This window comes from Thermobia domestica, chromosome 6 (genome assembly GCF_964235325.1).
Source record: "Thermobia domestica chromosome 6, izTheDome1.hap1.1, whole genome shotgun sequence".
NCBI classification, from domain to species: domain Eukaryota; kingdom Metazoa; phylum Arthropoda; class Insecta; order Zygentoma; family Lepismatidae; genus Thermobia; species Thermobia domestica.
Window position 1 is genome coordinate 37,550,095 of NC_137459.1, and position 25,878 is coordinate 37,575,972.

Consider the following 25,878-nt stretch of genomic DNA (forward strand, 5'->3'; position numbering starts at 1 on the left):
TCGAACTGAACGGAGCGTCCGGTGCGATTCATATCTTTGAGGGCAAAATTGCCGTATTTGGATCACTTAAACCGTCCTAAGAGGTATCACTTCATCACAGTATACTTTACAAATTTCTCGAGCAGCTTCTGGGTTTTCGCATCTCGATTAAACGTAAAGAGCAGGTGTCGAAAATGCTCCTTTTTGTCGAATTGATACTCCAGTTTAATGACCTGAAAAAAACTAAAAATATATTGGCGTAGAAAACTTAACACACTATTTTGTAGAACTTATAATTCTCTATCTAAAACCATAAAATGCATTGCGAAACATTTTATTTTTCGTGCAAAATTGCCAGTTAAAAACGCAGGGTCAATCCAATGAAGCATTCACAAGTATTTATTCCATGTCAAGCAGAACACAATTTAGTAACCAACATGAATGCCGTATATGAACTACAGATAGTTGTTTATTCAAAACAAACTGCTTTTAAAATATTAATTAATTATATCGCGTAGTCTAGAATCAAAACGAAATGCTATACATTTATCTATAACTAGATGTATCTACGGTACAGATTAAGAATAGACGTACCAACACAAAATAGTTACATATGTCCCTCCTTTTTAGCAAAATAGACTTAATATCTTCAAAAATGATATACAACTTGATATCTCTACAGTGCTCATTAAGAATAAGTGAATCACTACAAATCGCCTTTTGGACATGATAGACGCTTAATATCTTCAAAAATGATACTTTATAAAAGATATGGTATTACTCGGTATAGGTTTACTTTGTGGGTGCCTAATTCTTTTTGGATATAAATACATCGTTTTATAAACTGGCAATTTTTGACTCTAACTGATACCTCTGGAACACCTTCATCAATTTCAACCAAAATTGGTAGACGTATGACACAGTCTGGAAAAATGCTGTGGGGATAAAACATTTCCAGCACTCCTTTAGGAGTGGAAAGGCAGTGACATAGAAGTAACCGAAAATGACTAATATTGGTGTTGAATGTAGAGTTTCTAGGGTCGCTAAGATAATTGATAACAGTTCCGATGACATTTAAGCTCAGGTTTAATCGAGGGGAACAATACATCCATAGCATATCTAGAGGTGTGGATGGGGAGGAGATAGCGTGTAAAAATAATCGAGAATGACCAATATTAATATATAATCTATACTTATGGGAGTTTCTAAGACGAATAGTGTCACTTTTTATGTTGTTTAGGTCATTTTCTGTTTGTTTGGGTCATTTTTTTTTGTTTGGGTCATTTTCTCCCAAATTTCAAGTTTTTAACTTAATCTATTTAGCCTAGCCGTTGATCACTTAGTCAGGTAGAACTTCTTTTATATACAAGACGTAACAGAATACATGTTATAACGCTTGAGAGAAGATTCTACGTAGGAAAATAAAGTCTATGCGACACATAGTGAAGTTCGGCGTCATGGCCCGAGTTTCAAATTGTCGTAAACGTTGGAAAACGGCCTGTGACATATCATTGCGGAACTACAAGAAGTGCAACAAAAAGCCGTCCCAAACATCTTCGAGGAAGTAATACCTAAATAGCTTAATGGTATCAGAAGGTGGGTGGTCGGAACGCGGAGCAAACAATTTCACAAATGGAGGTCAAAGATCTGAAGTTTGTGTGCACTGACGTGGACAGAATGACTTGCAATAAGGCTGCCAAGCCGAGATCGAGCGTCGCAGCGTGGTTCGTGCAGGCTTGATTGCAGGTAGAAGAAACATCAAACACAGCAGTGTTGCCAACAGCTGCACGAACAGTTTCCCTGCATTCCTAGCACCTTGGCGAACTTATTTTTTGGATTATCCTCGTACAAACCAGAGTATTGGTTCGGAACCCATTTTGAACAGTTGGTTTCATCTCATATATCCTTAGTGTTGTAAATGAACGTGAAACTCCAATCAACCAATTCATCAATAGGAAGTCATGACAAAATCGAATAATAATGAAATTATTTTCGTTTAATTATTTTCATTAAAGAAAACTAAAGACGCTTTTCTTTCGAAAGAGACTATGAAGGCTCAAGGGTTGCTTGTTGAGGTAAATGCTCCATACTTTCTTGACTTTGGTACTCTAGGAGGTGATGTAGCTCATCACGCTCCAGCCCCTTTACTTTCCCAGGTTGCACTAGGTACCCATTTTAAAGAGGCTGAATGAACTTCAGAGACGCATTGACACGAGGATAGAACAAGAAAAATTTCCCGACATCCAATTTGTATGTAGACATTTTACCAACTACATTACTGTGACTCTAATTATTTAGATTAATTTACATAACGATTTCCTTGAAATGGAATGAATCCATCGTTTTTCGTGCTACAAACCAATTTAGCTAGGTCTCGACATCGGGAAAGTGATTTACATTCTACATTGAAGGACAAGAGGAGTTGGTTCCGAGCTCCAGTGAATCCGAACTTGCGTGAAGCTTTTTCTCTAGCCAGAAGCCAGAGGTTGAATTTCAATTATTTTCCGTTGATCTTCTCTTGGCGAAGAACGGATACTTTTACAAAAATAAATAAAAAAAATAGATAAACATACTTTAGTATGGCCTAATATATTACGGTATTTAACAGGACCAATAGTAATATATATATATATATATATATATATATATATATAAAGTGTTACATCGTGTTGTAATAGCACAAGGAAAATTTATGTTTTTCTGAAATTTTTTTGCTCCTCTTGCGTTAGTTATATTTTCCCAAGCAATTTCGCGTGCCACTTTGTATCCATTGTTCGTTTTGATTAAGAGACGTAAGCAATTCTGACAATGATGAAACGGTTCGCTTCGAATTTATAGACGTGGTCTTCTATCGGTTACAAACCTAATTTCCCAGATGGGCGGAGAGAAATAAAATGTAGTGGTTCCACTAAGGTTATATCACGGGTATCCTCCTGCTCAGTAGCCGCTTGTCGTTGCTACGATATTGATCGCTGGCCACGAGTAATTGTCGGTCAGCTGTCTTCTTCAGGTGGTAATTGATCAAACGGCGAAAACACGAATTGGAGATAAACAGGTCTCAAGCCTTTAAGATACAAAAAGGTTCCAAAAATCTCTTCAGGCAGTGTGCAGTGACTAAGTTGTGTGATTGGATGCTCTGAGGTAGCCGAGTCATGCCGAGCCATTGAGAATAATTTTTTCTTTCATCACATAATTCTTTGTATGACTGAAATGTAGTAGCAACAAAGAAATCAGGAAATTGGTTGTGTAAATAATAGTATGAGCAGAATACTCATTTAGATTTAGAATGTACAAAAGTGAGATAAGTTAAGCGGAGAGCACTGTCCTGCTTTGAGTTGATTATTTTCCTGCTCACTAGTTTCGCCCACGAAACCAAATAACACTCAATGTTCATGTCGGAATACGAAACCAGACAGACCTCTTCCAATAGAAGCAAATATGCATTTCGAGACGAAACTACATTTGGAAGACATCTTTTAGAGACGAGGCATCCCCAAATCTTGTCTCATGGGCAAATATGAAGACCATATTTCCTAATAGGCCTCGGAAGACTGTGTGTAGGGTGACGTTTCTTTTTTCTCAAAGAATATGTAAATTTTAAATGAATGTTGAGTTCTGATACAGATTTAATCAGTGGTGCTATTCTAATTTATATATATATATATATATATATATATATATATATATATATATATATATATATATATATATATATTAAAATGAGAGAGAGAGAGAGAGAACATTATAATGATTAGAAAATGTGTGTACCAATTTTTGTATTGATAGACGGAACATATATGAGAGAAAAATATGTATTGTTGTACAAGCTTTTCCCTCATATATATTCCATCTATCAATACAAAACTTGGTATACACATTTCTTAACCCCTATAGTACTTTTAGAGATACATTTGAATTGTGAGCTTTTACCCGGGGCCACTCCAGAGGGGTCCAAAGTTGGTGGTAGGGTTTTCTGGAGGGAATTTTCCCAACATTCTCCTAATTTTCCCTGTTCAAATACATTATGGGCCCCAATACATAACACATCTGGAATGCTTGTTTCATGCTGAAGAGAATGAACTATAAAACATGATTTTCCAATAAACAGTGTTGCTGCAATGGCTATTTCACTGCGAGTTTAACAGGGTTAATGGGCCCCAGGGATTTACTCCATTGTCTATAGCACCTAATTTTTGTGCATGAACATGTCTTCATTATGTTTATCGAATGGACTAGGTTTTATTCGGAAGACCGGATGACATGTTCATTTCCTTTCCTTTTTAGAAGGACACACAGAAATTAGAAATAAAGAAGATACATTTTGGCCATAAAAAAATGTTTTTGCTGCGATATAGGGAATGTTTTCTGGTGCTATAACTTACCTGTTATACTGTAGGTTTACATCTTACATTTTCTCACTGCTGAAAAGAGATTATAAACTTCAGTAAACAATAAGAATAAAGATTAGATTGGATCGAATAGAAAGAGAAAAGATTTATGACTGTAAGTTTCAAACTTTTACTTTCCTACAACTAATACAATTCTTTCAAAATCATTGGATTTCAAATTGTTTAGCTAAGAAATTAAATAATAATAATAATAATAGTAATCCTGCAAATAAGATCTAATTTAGTCTTCTGTTCCACCAGTAGCATATTGTTTGTTTAGCTAACAGTTCTACAGATTAAAATGTTAAACTAAAAGGCATTGCTGAAAGAGTCATCTCAGTAATTACCGCCTCATTATTTACTTTCTTATGAAGGTTAGCAATAGTTAGCAATAGCAGGCTAGCTCATGCATTTTTGTTCTACAATTCGTTTTACTTTAAACTAAAATTTGACCAAGTCCAAAGCCCCCAAGTTTGATGGACCATAACTCGAGAAACAGATGCTTGCACACCACAATGTTTCATGTGTGTATTAAGCTTAACAAGGTCAAGTAGAGTGCCAAGTTTGGCCAAGATAGGACGTGTTTTGATCATGTACGATATATGCTGTTTTTGTAATTGATTATTTTTAAGTGGAAAAATCAAATGAAGTACGATTCACGCTTCGTTTCTACGGTTGTAACGCGTACTGACATACTTAAGTTGCGCATCTGAATCACTTCTAGATTTTCCATACCAAAGGGCAAGACTTCAATCGTGTAGACACGGAGCTTATAAAATTTAATAATATTGCATAGGAAAATGCACGTAGTTGATATGTTTGTGCTAATAAGATCTAGGGTATTACCGTTTCTTAGCTAGGCCATGATAGATAAAGAATTGTTGTGTTTTCTCGCCAATACTGGAGGTTTTCCTAAAGTATTCTGCTAAAACGTAGGACACAATCGATTACGTGTGAGCTAGGTAAATGAAACGAAAGCTGTAACACGGCGTTGCCGTTGGTAAAGGGGTTTGGCTAAACAGATGCATTCCAGCGCAAGCAGGTGAGCAGGGGGACAGATACTGATCTGAATGTGTTTGAAAAGGTGGCAACATCGCAATTGTCTCATTTGCAAACCGCGTTTAAAGAGAGCTTGAAGCGCCGCCTTCAAACACTATAAGCGGACTTCCTTAGCACAGAAACATTTCCACCCTTGTATGGTTCTTCCAATTTTCAATCAGTGAATCTCCGAAAAGGTATACTATGATGAATTTAAGGATTCACGGCAAATCCAAAGAGAGCTCACTTTTAGATAAGTGCTTATTTTTCTTGCTTTTGGATTGGTAGCAAATATTGGTTAAATTCTCGATGAGAATACGTGTGGTTCTGGTCTGTCTTTAAACTGTAGATCCACGTCTCAAATAGCCTGGATGCTAAAAAGCAGCGTTAAACTTTGAGAAATAAATATGGCAATCGCAAGTCTTTAAAAACACTTGACATTACTCGAATTTCCGTTTTACTTCTAGCATTAAGTTGAATTCAGCTTGTTTCTCTACTTAAGGGCGTTACAAACCTTTAATAAAATATTTTCCTTTCTAAGAAGAAAAAGTCGTAAATGATCCTCAATTATGTTGTCCATGTTGTTCCGAAAAGCGCTTCCCAAATCTTTTTCCATCCAATACATTTACGTTGGTGGTAAAATCCGCTTCCAGTTCACCGAAAATCTCTTTTGCAAGCAAAAGGTTCGACAAAAAGTTGCGATAAGGAGAGAACGAAGAAAGGCAGTTTATTGTATGGAGCCAATGGATTGGAAAGTAGAGAGGCTTCAGTGGACTTCATTTCGTTCGGTTGTCTTCAAGATAAACACTTTTTGAGCTCTTCGAAGAAATGAAACAATTGACAGAAAGATTCCCCTTTATAAAACTAATTAAGATTGGGATTCATGATTGAACCAACCAAAGTGACAAAAAAAAAAAAAAAAAGTAGTTCAACACTTCAGGAGAGAAAATAATTAAAGCACAGATTTATTGAATTTGGTAATTGCACGAAATTCTGAGAAAACGTTTGATGGTGCTTTCCTCGTATAAAAAATTACGTTATTTCCTTGTTTATTTAATAACCTTCTATATATAACCTCTAAGTTTAATTTTGACTGCAGTTATTAACAGTTGAGAACAATATAATTAACAACAATGCAAATGCAAATGGAAGAATTCTAACCACTTACTTTTATCTTTCTGTTTGGAGTTTAACGTGCCTTTTCAACTCCAAGGTTGTACAAAACTTGGACCTGTTGTTTAAAAAATCATCCAAAGTACATGTTTAATTGTTAAGTTGAAACGTCCGCTTCAATATCTGGTGCGAAACTCAACTCAACGACATAACACAGGAACGGACTAAGATCACACGTCTTACCTCACAAACTTATCACATGTTCAGAAAACAGGCTAAGGCACCCAGACAGTCAGGAAGTAACGTGTTGTTGAACAAGGTTGTATGAAAGTGCACAATGGAAAAAAACACAGTTGCCAATGTTTTATCTTTACGAATTCAAACTGGAAAAATCTGTACTGCAACATAGTGACTTTCACTTTCAAATATAGATAGATAAAAAGAACTTGAGGTCATACAAAAAAAAAAAAAACAGTTTGTGCAGTCAACTTTCTACTTTGTCTCAATAAAAGCGAAAGATTTAAATTTGGAACATAAAAGGCATAGTTCATTCGTAAAATGTTTATATTTGCTACAGAATTAATATATAATACAATATCTGATAAATTCCCCCACGATTCTGCTTGACACTCTTCCTCTTTTAGAAGGGTTTTCAGTTCTCCTTTCATATCACTACGGCTCCAAATCCAACGGACCAACAATTCTTCCAATCTCCTCGTTCAGCTCAAAAGTTGCTGGCTCGTTGTATTTGACCTGATATTTCACAAAACTACAAAATACATAGTTGTGTGGTGTTAAATCGTACGAGGTTGATGACAATTGCACGAGATATTTCATAGAAACATATCCTTCATCTCTCTGCATAAAAAAAATGTTCTCACTGACAGATTAAGTGACTTATTGATTAACTGACTCACTGATTAGATAGATCAGGTTTAGATCAAACTACTTAAGATAGGAACTTGAAATTTGGACAGCCAATAGAATTTGTAACATAAGGTACCACTAAGACAGTATTTTTGGAAATTCAATGTGGAATGATGGGAAATAGGGTTCTAATTATAAAATTGCTATATACCGGAATCTTATAAGGATAGAGACAGGATTTGCTACTTAGACTATTTATTTACAATAGATAAACATGTGTTCTAGTGTTTCCTGCATTTTGAGCTAGAAGGTAAGAAAAAATTGAGTTGAGTTGATTTTGAGTTTAACGTCCCGTTCAGCAACGACGCTATATGAGACGTGGACCTACTGATTAATGTGGAATCCGAACCACATGAGCTCTCGCCGGGGTAAGAAAAAATGTCGGGAAGAAAATGATGCGGAGGTTGCAATTATTATATTAAGGGGTCCATATCTCAGAATTCCTTAATGCATAATGGCTCAATGGTAGAGCGCTTGCCTCTGGTGCGTGGGGTCCCTGGTTCGATCCCAGGCCAAGTAAGTTTGTGACGGACAATTTCGTGTCCGTGAGTTTCCTTGGGGTACTCCCATGTCCTCCCACAATCTCATTATATCAGTTCTTCCGTCATCACTCACTTGTCTTGATCATGTATCTCCCTTAGCCTATTCATTTCGGAATCCCTTAAGTTTATATATATATATGAGATTTGATATTTGAACTTTTCACTTAAAATAATTCATCTGAACTAAAACACCAGAGGTGCAAAAAGTGCAGCCAAGTTCATCAGCCTCAAAAAGTGTTGAGATGAGGATGGATGAGCCAAGTTCCTTGGCCACTGAATCTGAGACGAACATTGGAACTTGACGCCAGGTGTCTAACATATCCAAATACATCAATATGTCCGTTCCTAGTTTCACGGCCGGGACATTTCAGCCCTAAGGCTGGTGGATCCCCAAATCCACAATGCAAAAAAGCACCATCCCTAGGGCTTGTCAACATCATTTTCCTTAAGGCTGCAGACTACTAAATATTTTTGAAAATCTAATGTTTTTCTTTTGCCCGTTTTTCGTAAGTGGAAAGAGATAATAAAATGTAACTTACCACAATAATAAATAATATTATTCTACACCCGAAAATACGAATCGGAAGAATTTTCAGTGTTGCCATCCATAGGAATTACAGGTGACCAGAATTTGAATTACTCAAAAATCTAGGTGAAGGCAGCGACTAGAAAAATGAACTCGACGGTAATTGATGACTTATCATGCTGTCTATGTTCCTTGTTTACTACTTTTTAAATAATATGTCTATTTATTTTATAAACCTTACATAAATTATTACAAAACAAATAAGTTATTACAAAATAAATAGAAATATTATTTAAAAAGTAGTAAACAAGAAACCTAGACAGCATGATGAGTCATCAATTACCGTTGAGTTCATTTTTCTAGTCGCTGCCTTTACCTAGATTTTTGAGTAATTCAAATTCTGGTCACACTGTAATTTTTATGGATGGCAACACTGAAAATTCTTCCAATTCATATTTTCGGGTGTAGAATAACATTATCTATTATTGTGGTAAGTTACATTTTATTACCTCTTTCCACTTACGAAAAACGGACAAAAGAAAAGTTATTAGTTTTTCAAAAATATTTAATAGTCTGCCCCCTTAACACTTCGTGGAGGATTATACGTTCTCTTTGTCTGGGTTTCGAATCACCAATCTTACTGCAGTATATACGTAGCCCCAAACCCACCGCCATTATCCTTAAGGCTCCTTAACATCATTTTCCTTGACACCCCTCGTCAAGTTCCAGTGTTCGTATCAGATGCAGTGGCCAAGAAACTTGGCTCATCCATCCTCATCTCAACACTTTTTGAGGCTGACAAACTTGGCTGCACTTTTTGCACCTCATGTGTTTTTGTTCAGATTTCACTTCTTTTCGTAGTTCACCATACCATTATTGTATATTGGGATTCTCAATTGTGGCTTATTGTTCGATTGAAATTTAGATTATTTTTTTTTTTCATTGTAAGGGAGTCATAATGTGTCACATGCAATATTAGTTCCCAAGGGCTCTCCCACAGGCAATCGAACCCAGGACCCTTTACAACAAAGGCGTACACGCTAGCTACTAGACCAGAGGGCTATTAAATATCTGTCAGAGAGCTATGTCCAAACGAGATTCTAATTCATTTACCCAAGCTACAAAATCACGATCGCTAATATCTAATTTTTCATTACATAAATGTGAAGAGTATCAACAGGGCCCCGAAATCGTTATGTTATACTTTATATAGAGTTTCATGTCTCTAATTCATTGGAAAGTACCTAATCAATGTGATGAGTGAGTGAATAAACCGATTTCTGCTTGGCTAACGATAGCTTTTCACCCATAAAAATTTCCCATAGCACATTTCTCACATTTCGAACTTTTTCCATACTCAAGTCACTATAAGGTGACTTTATGCGAGTTTTATGTCCCTATCTCATTGGCAAGTACCTAATCAATGTGGTGAGTGAGTGAACCGATTTCTGCTTGGCTAAGGACAGTTTTTCGACCATAAAAAATGTCCTATAACACATTCATTAAATTTCGGATCTTTTTCATGCTCAAGTCATTATAAGTTACTTACATGCAGAGCTTTTACGTCTCTATCTCATTGGGAAGTACCTAATTAATGTGATGAGTGAGTGAATGAACCAATTTCTGCTTGTCTAAGGACAGTGTTTCGTCCATTAAAAAATTCCCATAGCACATTCGTCACATTTCGGACTTTTTCCGTACTCAAATCATTATAGGGTTCTTTTATGCAGTTTCAGGTCTCTATCTCATTGGGAAGTGTCTAATCAATGTGATTATTGAGTGAGGGAAACGATTTCTGCTTGTCTAAGGATAGTTTTTCGCCCATAAGAAATCACATACCATATTCGTCACATTTTGGACTTTTTCCGTACACAAGTCATTATAAGGTACCTTTATGCAGAGTGTCACTCTCTATCTCATTGGAAAGTACCTAATCAATTTGATAAGTGAGTGAATAAAATGAGCTTGGCTAAAGATAGTTTTTCGGCCACAAAGAATTCCCATAGTACATTCCTTAAATTTCGGACTTTTTCCACACTCAAGTTATTATAAGGTAGTTTTATGTAGAGTTTCACGTCTGTATCTGATTGGGAAGTACCTAATCAATTTGATGAGAGTCAGTGAATCAGTGAGCCTGAAAACTGCATATTTTAGGGGTTCGGTATTGCAAAATGGTTGAAGCTAGGAATGCAAGATTTGGTATATAACCTCATCTCTTGGATATCTCTTTAAATTCTAAAACTTGTAATTGCACCCTTAGTAGAATCGTTTTTACAGAGCCTCGAAATCGGCGATTTAACCCAAAAACTCTTGTTCATGTGTAACATGTTTACGGCAGTGCAAGCCAGTTTTCATTTCCGACGAATTTTCTTTGCTGAACTTGACTGCTTTGCACTGCCGTGGATGTTGAACATTGAAGTCTGCCTTGAGCAACATACCGCAGGTTATAAGTTTAGTATTAATTATATGCATATTATTATTTCCGTGCAAAGAACGGGAAATTCTGCTAGTTGTAATAAGTTTCTATAATAATAACGTGTTGTTCTGTGTGTTTGTGTAACAATGAACAAGTGATCACAATATAACTACATGGCAACTGTAAAGACGTCGCGAAGCACGAAACAAAACTGTACAATTAAAATTTTGAGCTCTAACTGAATCCCTCGATAGGTTATAACATAACATTACATTTATTGCCATTTCATACATTAAAGAACAGTAATTAGATAAGACTTATCGTTTATTCCTCGCCCTTTAAATTAAATTCCATATCTGGTATGTCACCTGTTATATCCAATTTTACGGCGTAATATGAACACTCGTCATCCCCGAAAATTGTCTTGAAAGTTGCAGAAAGAAACGAAAACCAAGACAGGATTTATCGATAATGTGCAGCATCTTCACAGTCCACGCCATTGAAATAAGAAGAAAGATAAGAAAAATTAGAGGCTGTAATTTAATTTGGCCGCGTGGGACGATGAAGGCTTCATTACACTCATAAGAGAAAGTAATTGAGTGTCGTTTTAAGGGAATCATTTTGACGAAACTCAAGTCTTTCATGTACTGTAGGGGAATTTTTTCCAACGTTCTTGCTCCTTGAAACATTTCAAGTGCTTCTTGCAATAAAATGTTCTTAACGATCTTTAACTTTAGCCCTCCTATTATTATTATTATTATTATTATTATTATTATTATTATTATTATTATTATTATTATTATTATTATTATAAGTAAAGACATAGAACAAGTATTCCTTGCTTAAAGAGTGTAGTACTTATTGACTTAAACTATTTTAGAATTTTTTTTTCTAGAAAATGTTTTTGTGAAAGAAGATAGTCGTGATTGTATATGTTACAGTAAGATTATTTTCAAATAATAATAATAATAATAATAATAATAATAATAATAATAATAATAATAATAATAATAATAAAGAAAAGGAATGTACAAATTATATCAATTTTTAATATACAGAAATTTGATCTTTCTATAAGGGGGCGCGGTGGCTCAGTGGTAGAGCGTTCATCGCCGGTGCTTGGGGTCCCTGGTTCGATCCCAGCTCGCGCCGTGTGGACTTTGTGGTCGACAAACACCGTGCTCGTGGGTTTTCTCGGGGTTCTCCCGTTTCCTCCCACTTTCTTCATTCCACCATTTCACTCATCTCTCATAATCACCGTCTCCTTTAGCCTAACCGGCATAACCGTGGGACGTAAAACTTAAAGATTTCATTTCATTTTGATCTTTCTATAATTAAACGATCTGGCAACTCTGCTGTCACCTACGCCAAAAATATGAAACCGATGCCGTTATCAGTGTGCTGAAGCTGCCAAGTGCCAGACTACTATGGTAGTGCTAGTAAAATGGCACCGAAAGTGAATCGGCATTGAGAACTGTACAATTAAGGTTGCCATATTTCTCCACTGTAAACACCGGACGCAAATTGTCAAAAAAAAAGAAAAAAGAAAAGAAAAGAAAAAGAAAGAAAGAAAGAAAGAAAGAAAACTGGAAGAAGATATAAGGAATCTTATGCAGAGTCGTTCTGACGCGTGATTAGTGCCATACTAAACAGTTCGACTAACATATGTTTCCTGCAGTAGTCAAGCTTTTAGTATGACGCTAATCATACCTTAAAACGACTCTGCATAAGGCCCAAGATCTCTAAGCGTGCAATATATAAGATATTATCGCATTTAAAAATACCTAGGCATATTAAACTTACCGTATACTACAAAACGAATTAGATATTGATATCACACATAAAATTATAGGTCTTCTGTTATAAAATATTGGAAATGTTACGCATCTCCACCTCTACTATATATATATATATATATATATATATATATATATATATATATATAACTTGAATGCAAAAAAATCACTGAGGTTTGTTGAAGTTTAAAATTTCATTTCACCACCGAAGCTACATCAAACAAAGACCTACAGTTTAACGTAAAATCCGAAACACCGTAATGCCCCGAGATCAACCTGGGAGCAAGTGTACCAAAGACACATGTACTAGCCAGTAGACCAACTGGAAGGGGTTAGAAATCCCTGAGGAGTGCTGGGAGATTATGCTTTGCTGTTTCTCAAGTATCGATTTCAGAATTCGAGCTCTAGGTGGAGGTCGATTGGAATAAAAGAATAATCAGAGATTCTAACGTTACAGTTCTGTCATGAAATCAGCATAGTGAGAAATAGTGCCCTCTTTGACAAGGCTTAAAACGTTCAACTATCGGTCATCATAATCATTATCTTCATAGATATTCTGCCACTATTGGCAAGACGGTCTTCAGCTAACTTCTCCATCTTCACGTACGATATGTTTGTTTTGATAACGTCCATCAACTGTAGCCTCCTTCGCCCCCTCCTCTTTCCTGCCACCATACCCTGTGGTACGTCTTTCACAGTACAGTTTCTTCTCAACCAATGTCCTTACTCTCTTTTCAGTTACTTCAAGAAAGCAAATACAGAATACATCGAACATTACCTGAATCCTTTCGTCACAATAACAATTAAACAAAATCTTTAATATACTGTTTTGAGCTTATGTCTTTTAGTCAAAATAAGGCACATGATTAATAAAATTGAATTACAATGAAGTGATTGGCAGAATGAACATGTGGAAGTAAATGGAAGAACTCCGAGAGGAAACGATAGTGTCCACTACAAACTCTCATAAGATTGAATCGAAACAAGAACCCGTGGACCAGAGGTGAAACCTGAGTCATCCCGTGCTCTCTTCTGTAATTGGTTACATGCACACCTATCGATTTAACTCCAATGTACATCTTCAATCGTTGTCTCGCTACTTATCGCAATACTAGTAAATATTTTTAGTTGAAACACTTCAACGTTAATCTTTCAGATTCTTTTAGAAGACCTCATAGATTTCCTTCTCTCTTTGAAGTTAACTCTTGTGTCGCTCCTGTTTCACATTCAGTAATACATTAGTAGAATTTAGAGATGAAAATAATTGCTAAACCTTTTTACTCGATCATGACCCGACACATCTTCTCGAAATATGTTCCCTTTCAGCATTGTTACGCCTAACTTTCGCTGAATTATAGCTACGAATTGACGCATACGAATTGACGTATTTATAGCAATGGCGAACACGAAGTCAAATATTTATGAATTTAACGTAACTAGATTGAACAAAAGTAATGTTATACGTGCTGGTCGATTTAATTTCAGACTTTTATTTGAAGTCCCTAGCCTGGACGACTTAGGGCGGATTTTCATGCAAGCGTCCGTTGGTTGCGGTTTCTACGTGTAGCCAACAGAAAATAGTGTTACACGTAGAACCGTACATAAACAACTTTCTCAATTGGCTATTCAAGCCACATCGTAAGCAAAGAACGCAACAGACACATGCATGGAAATCCGCCTTTAATCTTCAAACGATTAGTTGCGAAACTGATCACTAGAGGCTCTGAAATATTATTGAGAAAAGCAACCTAATTACAAGTTCCGATTAAGTGCAAGATAATCTTTACAATTCATTACAATACCGAAATAATTCCTATATTTCTTTGGTGGCTATCCTTGCGCCGCTCCTGCAGAACATCCAATTGCACATTAATTTACGACTACAAATAATTAATGTCCTTTTATTTATATCCTACTTCGATACAACATTCCGTTCTCGAGTTATGGCTGTTTTCTCATTTTTCTGATACATTTTCGACTGGCTATAGAGCCAAAAAGAGGCATTTCCAAATGTGTATACGTCTCCACACGTCTATACGTTTTCACTGATTTGAATGTCAGAAAATGTGTTGCAGTAAATTCACAACACCCTCTATATCCCTCATACAGCATTGTCAGAAAGAAAATATGCGTAGCAAATAAAATGAAGGAATCAAATATTCTTTAGATGTTACTAAATAAGACGTTAGAAAAAGGTTAACAGTCTTCTTGAGCAAGATAGGACTAGTTTTACGTTGACATTAACAAGTGCTACGTATATGCATGCAGCTTAAATACTTATATTTCTTAGAATAGGCAGTTTGTATCGCATTTTGAATATGCAGCACAATTAGAGAGCTAATATAAATTACAACAACAAGTAATATTTAATTAACTTTGTAAGGTCAAACTGAAAGTAACCAAGGCTTTGTAAATTTCCTGCCTTTCCAGTAGGTGGCCGAGTTCTCACTTGGAAAAGGTGGTTGACTTCGAGTACAAGTGGCCTAAAAGCATGGACTTGATTGAGTTCATCGTGTTCGCCGCAGTTGCTCGGAAAGCTTTTAATGTACAAGGGGAAAGGGTTTGGTTCAAAGTCACTCCCTCTTCTATTGTGGCTAATGGAGAAGGTTGAAAAAAAGTGTGACAACCAACGTGCAGTAACCGAAAGTATTTCAGAATTCCTTTCTCTCGTCACAGTCTGTATGTTTATTAATAGTACAAACTCCTACGTTTAAAGAGCTCTTAATGCAAAAGAATTAATGTATATTCTATCAAAAGTGGTATATTTTGATTTCCTTCAAACACAAATCCTATATGGTTGGATGGGTGGATTGGGATTTTGCGTCACTTTTAGTGCCGAAGCTATATGAGACCGTGAAATTTTTGCTGGATGTGCGGTATTTTTGGGGGGGGGGGGGAACGGAGAATCAGTATTATAAGGCACTACGTGATATTGAACTGGCGTTGTCCTATACCCTATAAAACGACAAGTAATTTTCAAGTACTTCTGTCTGTATAGGCGAAGACAGTGGCTCAGTGGTAGAGCCCTTACCTCTCGTGCGTGAGATCTCTGGTTTGATCCCCGGCCAAGGTAACTTTGAGATGGACAACATCGTGTTTGTGGGTTTTCTCGGGGTACTCTCACATTCTCATTCCACCAATTCTTCCATTATCATTCCCTTGACTTAATCATTTGTCTCCCTCAGCCTAAAAGAATATACGTGGGACGTTAAACTCAAAGATTTCATTTCATCTTCATTTACTTCTATCTGTATAAACAGAAGAAAATGGAAAGAAAGCAAGAAGTAAGAAAAAGAACACAACTGTTCGATGATTTGAAAAATAGAGGAAAATATTGTGAGTTAAAAGAGGAAGCTCAAGATCGAGAAACGTGGGAGAAACATTTCCAGCCTCCTCCACCCCCCAACAAATAGTCCCAGAACCTGCCAAAAGGCATGATACTTAATAATAATAATGCTAAAGCAGTGTATGGAGTGTTTTTCTTTCTTTTTTATTCTTTTATTTTTCTTCTTGATGTATATTTTAGTCAAACTTATTTAGGAATATTCTAACATGGCATTCACGCTATAGTTCACTTTATTGGAGAGAGGAAAAAACAGCCAGAAACTTTGGTAATGCTTATAACAGATCAACGATGGATGTTCAACAGAGATCAGTTTCTCAATGATTTCTAGCACAAAGTTTGGAGTTCGTTTATGAATATTAATATCCAATGTTAGATTGAACTATCCTGTAAAATTTATGAGACAAGGATATTATGACGTGGATAAATTTATTTCAATGTTTCCTTACTTTCAAATTTTAAGTTTATATTTCATAAGACAGTATTTTCTTATTGTAGCTAAGTACGATATGATTTATTGCAAGAAAGTTTAAAGTGATTTTTAGATTCAAGGTGCGAATCATTCACTTAAGTCATACCGTGTACAGGTTGTTGTTAGGATTTTCAATATACTTGTTAATGTATATGTGAGCGAAGCTTATAGAAACCTGCGGTACACAATAAGAACTGGTAGGGATTTCAAGAAACAAGACACATTAAAAACGATATATAACGCAACCGTTAAATCGAAACTAGAATAGGCTACAGGAATCTGGAACCCTGCAAGCAAAAACTATAGCAGCAAAATAGAAATGATACAATTTGCAAGGTACTTAGTTTTCAAGGAAACTGCCATACAGGCCCTATATCAAATTTGAAACATATCAGTGTTTAATTAAACAACTGAACATTGCATCTCTCAATAGCAGAACAAAAGTTCGGTTGCTCTACCTTCAACCTAGGTATATAAAATTTTAAACAACAAACTCCGAGTGTCACAATTACTTGAACTCCTAAAATTTAAAGTTTCCAGTGTCATAAGACATCCAAAACCTAGCTTATTTCACTGTAGAACATTAAAAACCAATATAATGAAAAGCTCACCTATTTGGAGCATATGTGACCTCTACAACAAACTTTGTGTTGTTGATCCAAATATTTATATATTCTGAATGTCTTTCACTATTTTTTTAAAAAAATGTCGTAAATTCTTTAAGTGCCAGAATCGATGATTAACCAGCCATTAAAATTATTACTTGTCTGTTTATTCTACTGTTATATGTTTATTATTGTTTTGCGAATATTGTAAATGGATATATTTACCAAAGTATTTGTCTCTCTAAATAAATATTCCACATTACCAATTTTTCTTCACTTATTCACATTATAAGATATTCTCGTGAGTTCTGTATTAGTAAAATGATGTAAAGAAATAATTTAAATTGCTATCTCTCCTTTATATAATATAATTCTTAAAATTCAAAGTCCTGGCTCAGGGAATATTCATACTATTGTTACAGTATAGGGCCCCATGATCCCTATTTTAACTTAAAACTTTATTTGATGCCTGAAAAATATATTAAAAAAATTAACTTAGCAATTTACGAGAGCCGAAATGGTAGTTGTTTATCTTAAGACAGTACCTTGTGATAAAAAAGACGTTAGTTATTTTTTTTTAACTTTTACTGCATTACGTTACGCGATTCATCTTAGCAATTGTTTTGTATTTTTTATAAACTAAACTTTCTGCAATTAAGCTTTTTTCGTTAAAAAATTATAAATTAAAAGTAATATATCTAAAATTAAGCAGATTCCCTTTTGGTTATAATATTTTTCTTCCTTTTACTTTGCAGCTTACTTTTTTTTTTTTTTTTTTTTTTTTTTTTTTTGTCATTGCCGGTTTCTTGTCAATTTAGCACTCAGTAAAGTTTATTTTGAAACGAGCCTTTAATATGTCTTTTAATGTTTGTTGTTTTCCTGACTTATGACAAAACTAGGATTGCTAAAACGTTTACCCTCAATAATTGTGCATTTATTAATAATTGTCTAGCTCGCTAACGCAACACCTATAAAAAAAAATATGTTAAATGTCAGTCTTTAAGAAACTAACAATACCCTTTTGTTTTGTAAAATAAATAAGTAAATAAATTTGATATATGACAGTTTCTGTGACAAATAAAAAAAACTTTTGTTAGTTATTTGACTAATCAAAGTTATCTTTAAGTTTTAAAATACATGTGTAATAAGAGCTTACTGTTTAAAAACGTTTTGTACATATAAGTGTGACTTTTACTCTCTACTTGTACTATTTTCCTGTTGAACCATCTGACGTCATAACTCAATCAAAACAAAACCATTAATAGTTCCTGTCTTCACACATTTACGTCTTATCGTAGTCGCTAACGTTCTCACCTTGAGTGCAAGTGGCTCGGTAACAGGGTTTTCAGGCCAGCTACTCTTAATGAGATTTTTCCTGAGTTTTCCTCATTCGCACCAGGTAAATGCCGAGATGGTATCTAACATAGTCTCAAGCCGCTTGCTTTCTTCCTCTGCAATTCCCGGGCAGTGTGATCGCCGAGAAACGTCATCCCTCATATTTGTGACGGGCCAACATGGCCATAGATGCCGAAAGCCCAGAAATCTAACTTCTAATCCTAATCAAAAATTTCCGTGTTAATTTTAATGTAGTTCACATCGTTAGTAAAAGTGCATCTTCATAGTATTTTAGACTTAATTTCTAAAACACTCAACAGTACCAATAAAAGTTGTATTCATCGTAAAATAGAATGTTTAAAGATTTGTTTATCATATATTTTGCATGTCTACCTTTTCCTTCTACTACCTGAGACACGTCTATTAAAATACAATAAAGTGTCAAGGAGCCGGAATTTGCTATCTAATCCCAAGAGCCGAAAGTACTAACTGAAATGGGACATAGTACTTACTATCTCACTGTTTCCTTTGTCTGCCGTTAGAAAGCGCTAATAGCAAAGATGGCGACTAGTGAGCAGAAAGTTTCTTTTTGTGTTTTACATTTTGCAAAAACTGAATCTGTAGTTACAGTACAAACGATCTGGGTGGAGAATGTTAAGGAAACGCTTACAACTACCTCCTTATCGTTACAAACTCCAAAGCCTACAAACTACGGTTTACGTGCCAACTTTGCAAATGGAATATTGCTGCATGACGATGAAGAATTCCTGGATCGTGTCGTCTTCAATGATGAATCGACATTTCACCTAAGTGGCGATGTGAACTCTCATAATGTTCGCGTCTGGGGGTCAGCAAACCCCCACCAGATGGTACAGTTGCAACGAGACTCCCCTAAACAGAATGCGTTTTGTGTCATATCCCGGAAGAAAGTTTATTTTCCTTTCTCGCCTATCGACTCGATATGTGCCATGTGACGAATGGTGCTCACATTGAATACTTCTAGTAAACCTGTTTGAGTTGCTCTTTCATTTGATGTATTACTTATAATCGTACGTTAAATGTAATAAATACTAGAAAACCTTAATACTCCTATAATCATTTTGAAACACCTTGTATTTGACTTAATTTACATACTAGCCTACGTTAAGAGTCTTCATCCCGGCGAAATTAAAATACCGCTAATTTTACAGTAATTATGTGATATCTTCAAATAGATAAAAGATAATTGAAATATGGAACAAGAGCGCCCTAGACAATATTATTTTGCGTGAGGTACCGTTATCACAAGTCACCTAATGGCTTTCCGTTTTCAGCTGTTTAGAAACGCGAAAATAAATGCCGATTTTCAAAATGGCTCGAAATCGAAAGCAGATAAGTGAGTCGTGATAACGGTATCTCATGTAAAATAATATTGTCTAGGGCGCTCTTGTTCCACATTTCGATTATCTTTTATCTATTTGAAGATATCACATAATTACTGTAAAATTAGCGGTATTTTAATTTCGCCGGGATGAAGACTCTTAAAGCATTGCTTTATGCATTGAAACATTTTAGTAGACACATAACGATACATTAAGATACATAATAGAATTTAATATGGCTCTATTATGTATTATGCATTCGCCGTAGTACATATTATTAAATTCAATAAAGTAATTCATTTAGTTAATTATTTTATTTATATATATATATATATATATATATATATATATATATATATATATATATATATATATATATATGTGTGTGTGTGTGTGTGTGTGTGTGTTTTGTATTAAATATATTTCCGTGTGTTATTTCTTTGTTATTTATTAACTGTGTTGTAGTCACTATTACATAGGAACGTAAACTAGAAGTTCGAATCTTGGATGCAGCCTAGGTCCTGCTATTTATACCTAATACAAAACAAGTTTTAAAAATTTAAAACACCCTGTTGATATTATTTACCTAAGCTCTGTGTTCATCGTCATATCGTGTCCTTTAACTTAAAAACATACTGACGTTTCACAGAAAAAGCGCTAAATTATTTTACGTAAATATATGCTGTTATTTCGTTTATATATGGATATATCAGTATGAATTCAACTACTAATTAAAATATATGATTATATGCTTTGTTTAAATACATTGTGAAATAGCTGTATTCGTGCTTTTTTCAGGAAGAACGTAACTTTCCCTACAATTCCGACTTGAAATCAAGTTTGCAACAAACGTAAACTTTTCTTCTCGGCATTGTTACCTCAAATAATTCTATTGAGTTACGATCGATGAAATGAAGTCTTCTATGCGTGTCACGTGTTTAACCTTTGAGCTATCTGAACCAAAGCCATAGAATATCTCATGCATGAGAACGCTTTATCAGTGCAAACCTTCTGCAGCATTGTTTCAATGTGTCTTCTTGTTCCTCCAACAACACAATCTTTACCCAAAACTGTGTATCGAAATTGAGTACTCGAAACGAGACAAACTTTGCATTTGAAGTAGAACACAAACATATTCACATACCTTTATATGTCATGTAGAGAAAATTACGTTTCCTTTTCAACTAGGTTTATGTTATACTATCATGAAAGGTGTACCATCCATGTGGTGGGTTATCATAATGAAAATATATTAAGTGGAGTGAAATATTTTGTTACTATTACTGATTTATTACCGTTATTTAGTTGGTCGAAGTTTAGCTTCCCTTTTCAGCACAAACAGACCTAACTGAACCACCGAAACACAATCAGATTTCAAGGCTGTACCATCCGGAATCTAAGCCGGGACCCAATGCATCAAAGGTGTGAGCGCTAGCCACAAGACCACCAAGGAGGTCTATCCGACCATCGGAATACGTTCAATGTCCCTCACCGGGAATTGAATGCGGGAGCCGAGCCATTAGATCAGTGGAAGGAGATTATTGCCCACCCAAGAAGATGAAGAACGTGGAATTAGTGTGAAGTTTATTTGCTTGCTACAAATAGTTACGTATTTTATTTTTACTTTTTTTTTCTGGACTCACGGTGGCTCAGTTGTGGTTACGTGGTGCGCACTAGCAGATCCACTGAGGGATGGTAACAACAATCCTCCGTTCCAAAAGGTTGTATTTTCATAGGCCTGTATATAAATTATTGCTTTATTTTATACTGATTTGATGTATAATTCCGTATTTCAAGTCTACATTAACCTTCTAGGAATTGAAATGCGGCTTTTCAGGATTCGCCTGTGTTGGTGCGTGAGGTCCCTGGTTTAATCCCAGCTCTTACCGTTAAACAAACATCGTGTATGTGTGTTTTCTCCCACTTTTTCATTCCAACATTTTGTTCATTACACAAGTCTGTGACGAAAAAACTGAATGGGAGTTTTCTCCTGATTGTTACAGATTTTTGCATGCTTAATACAAAAAAAGTCCATCATGTACGGTTTTGTTGCAAATCTAATGTGTACAGGCTTCAGCATCTTATAAGCGAACGAACAATATACCGCTGTCCGGATAACGGATTTTTCTCAGTGTAACGAACCAAGAACAGAATGAACTTCTTCCCTACTTAATTTTCGGTTTTTTTTTTTTTTTTTAAGGCAAGCACTGGAAATAGGACAATCTGCGATTTAAATATCTACCGGTACTTTCTTTCCTCTCCATCACAGGATCTGTGGAGTACTTTCACTGCCACTGGTAATAACACAAAACTTTCTCAATGCGAAATATTCTTACAACGTACGGATTAGAATCTCCTTTCCCCTTACATGGAATTGCACTCTTTCCTCACCTGAAGAAGACCAACGCGAACAAAGAAATTTCTGGAGAATGTAAAAGAAGAAAATCTGCGATTACAAACAGCTGAGACATTGGAAAGGGAGATTTTAAAACATGCTTCGAATCGTTTTCTTCCGCTTGGGCTGTAATCTTCATTTGATATCGGATAAGTCTCAACCAGGAGGAACTGTATTGATTGTGTATATACGTTGCGGAATCTAAAGCTAACTGAATTTAAGAAAGAAGAAGGATGTCTTGCGTCATTGCTTACCATCCATATTCATTTCTGTGATGTGGAAATAAATAGAAATTGCAATTCAGAAACAGAAGTAGGAACTAGTGTAGATACACTCCTACATATAATCTACCTACAAATGGTTAAACCCCTCTGTTTCTATCAACTTAAAATAATATTCATTATATATATTCATTTGTTACACTCTTTGAATTACAGATTTGAATAGAATTTAACTATTACAACAACAATAATGATAATAATTTTAAACTCATGTGTGTAAAGTTTCAGTGAATTTTGTCTGTCATTAAGAATTGCCTGGAGAAACAAAATCAGTTCCTGATTTCTCCTTTCGATCCTTACGTACTATTTCCATTATTTTGGCACCATTTAAAGGCGGATTCATCTGTGTCAGGCTAGTATGAATTTCAAATTCAGTGTTTAATTTTTGTGCAGTGGAAATTTGTTTGTTTGCCCTCACTGATAGAAATATTGATATTTGCTGGATCCGCTATTAAAATTAGTAATGATGACTTCATTTTCTGTAGTTTTCCATATTAGGGCCTACATTATTGTGCATTACGTTTCCTTCTGTAGGCCAAACGCCCAAAACATGTATGGCGTAACGTGGGTTGCAAAGCTTGCAGGCGAAAATGTTGTTTCCTACTTTAGTATTTTTCATTTTATTTTAAGTTGCACCGGAGGTATCAAACTATGATCAAAATATACAATAGTTGGTCATACTTCTATGGTGACAAATAGAAGGTGGTCACTCAAATATAAAGCAAAATGATTTGAATTCGAATATTTTCGACTGCGCTTTTCACTAGAAGCTTGAAGGACGAAATACATTGTTTCTTGTTTCCTATAAGGTCCTTTGAGCAAAGTATATTCATGTTTTTACGAATTACTTAAGTCTTTTTCGAGATATGAACATTTTTTTATTTACGAATTTTCAACAATAACTTTGAAATTCGAATGAATTTGAAGTTGATTTTCTGGCCAAAATTGTCTTTGCATATGAGATACCTTTGGTATAAATATCACAGCAATCCGTCTAAGGGCACTCTTCGCCCTGTTATCCGGCTATAACTATAGTTGTCATCAATCATCATCATGAAGCAAGATTCCAATAAGTTATATTTAACTAAACTAGCCGAAATGCCCTGCTTTGCACGGGAATAATAATGATTATAAACAATACTTGAAAATAAAGAATTGAGTGGAATAAATAACGAAGAGCAACGCCTTCGGCGTTGTTATATCAGTTCCGGTCCAACTTACATCAACGCTCGTGACTAAACTTGGGCTTAAATGTCATTCCGATTATTACCAATCTGCTTAGCGACTCGAAAAACTATGGAATCAACACTGATTTCGGCTATTCGGAACATTTTGTTTTCCACCCTTTCCCATTCCCCCTGCATTCAAATGGGGGCTGAACATTAACTTAGACGGTATCAGAAGTGTCAGTCTTTATCTTAGCGACACTAAAAACTATGAATTCGACTCTAATATCGATTGTTGTGGATTATTTCACTCCTGTAAGGATGTCTTACCCCCATATTGTTCTCTCCAGATTGTAAGTCATATATGTATGTCTACTTGATTTTAGAAATGAGGTTACATACTGAGTTTCATCTTCCTAATATGAGAAATTCGTGAGGTATTCTATTTTTGACATAAATTTTAAATCACCTCTTTCCCTTTGAAGCATCCTCTTCTCCCTTTAGGATACGAGAAAAAGTTGTATAGCCTGATGTTTTTTTCCAGCAATAATCTCTTTGATAAAATTATTTTGAAGTATGTCAAGTCAACAATGTGAATGTGTATACTAGACAAACACATTCATTTTTATACAAGGGTTAGATTAAAACTAATGGGAACATTGCCATAAGTCGTATAATGGCCTTATGCACAGAAAAGCAACTGTTAAATTTCTTCATTGGAATTGCCTCCCATCTCTATTAACTTCTGCCACACGTGTGGAAGGCATCATATACCATCAGCGCGTTCAAATTTGTCAATGTCTTGCAGGAACCGCCGTATAGCACAGATGATGGCTTTCTTGGAGTTCATTCTGTTCTTGCTTCCGCGAAGTGGTTCCTTCTTTTTGGCAAAAATGAACTTTGGTACAGAGGCTTTTATAGTTATTAATTTTTTTGATACATTTGGCTTCTGAAACTAGTTATGTCGTCAATAGTGCATGGTTTCCTCGAAAATACTTCATATTTGACAACACTTCAATAGAAAAAGTCCTTTGGAGTAAGGTCTGGTGATCGTGGTAGCCATTCAACTGGCCCTTGTCGACTTCTCCAACGATTGAAAATTCGTTGTCAAGAAACTCACCCACTGTTACAGCATAGTGGGAAGGAGCTCCATTTTGATGTAAATAGAAATCGTCATTATTATGATGTAATTGTGAATAGCATGTTAAAACACAAGCCGTGGGTAACAGTTTCATTAAAAGGATAGAAATACACCCAATGACCCCTTTAAATGAAAAACTCTCCTCAGCTGTAACCCCATGTTAATTTAATTGTTGTGCAAGTATGACATAAGAGTTTTCCGTCGCCTCTCTGAGTTATGCCTATTAACATCGCATGAAAGTTTAAAATTCGCTTCATCTGACCAACACACTTTTCAGACCATCACATTTTCTTTCTGCATTCAACATTACTTCGAAATTGTAATCGGCGACATGTATCATTATCTATTAATTCATAAAGTATACGTAATAAATATAATATAATTACCAGCCATGATAATTTCAAAAATAATAACTAATAAAAATAATAAACTGTACTATTTTTGCACCTCCAGTATATACTGTCCTATTAGGTGCCCCTCGAACCAAGCGCCTGAGACACGTGCCTTTCTTTCTACTTCCTAGTCGCGCCCCTAGGTACACATCTGTTGACAGCTTTAATTCGGTTTCCTTCACGTGTTTTTTCTTCTTTTCTCTTACATTCTACTTTTAATCTATATATGTACTAAATAAATAACCATCAGTATTATAAACCAACAAGAGAAATAATACTTTTTCAAGTTTTTGTTGTTGTTGTTGTTGTTTTGGTTTAGATTTCACTTGTAATATAATGCCATATTTATTTACAGTCTGCGACAAAACAAAATAGGATACTATGTACTTAGTTCGCATATGATTTTTTTTTTTTTATGACTGTATTGTCACCAGCAAATTGCATTCTACATCTTACATTTTAGAAACTTTGAGACGAATTGATTCAGTTCAATAGAGTTTCCTTCAACTAGAAAATATACAATCCTTTCCAAGATACTGATACGAGGTGTGATCAAAAAATACGATAATTATTTTATTAGAAACAAAGTAAAAAGCTTACATGGAATTTTGATTTAATCTCCTTCAAACTACTGTCTTTGGCTAACAATGCACTTATCCCAA

At 35.2% G+C, this 25,878-nt stretch overlaps 1 protein-coding gene across 8 annotated transcripts in view; it reads left to right on the forward strand.

Moving 5' to 3' along the window:
* Cadps (calcium-dependent secretion activator 1) overlaps window positions 1–25,878 on the forward strand; it is a 794,056-nt gene that overhangs the window by 406,037 nt on the left and 362,141 nt on the right. The window lies entirely within an intron of this gene.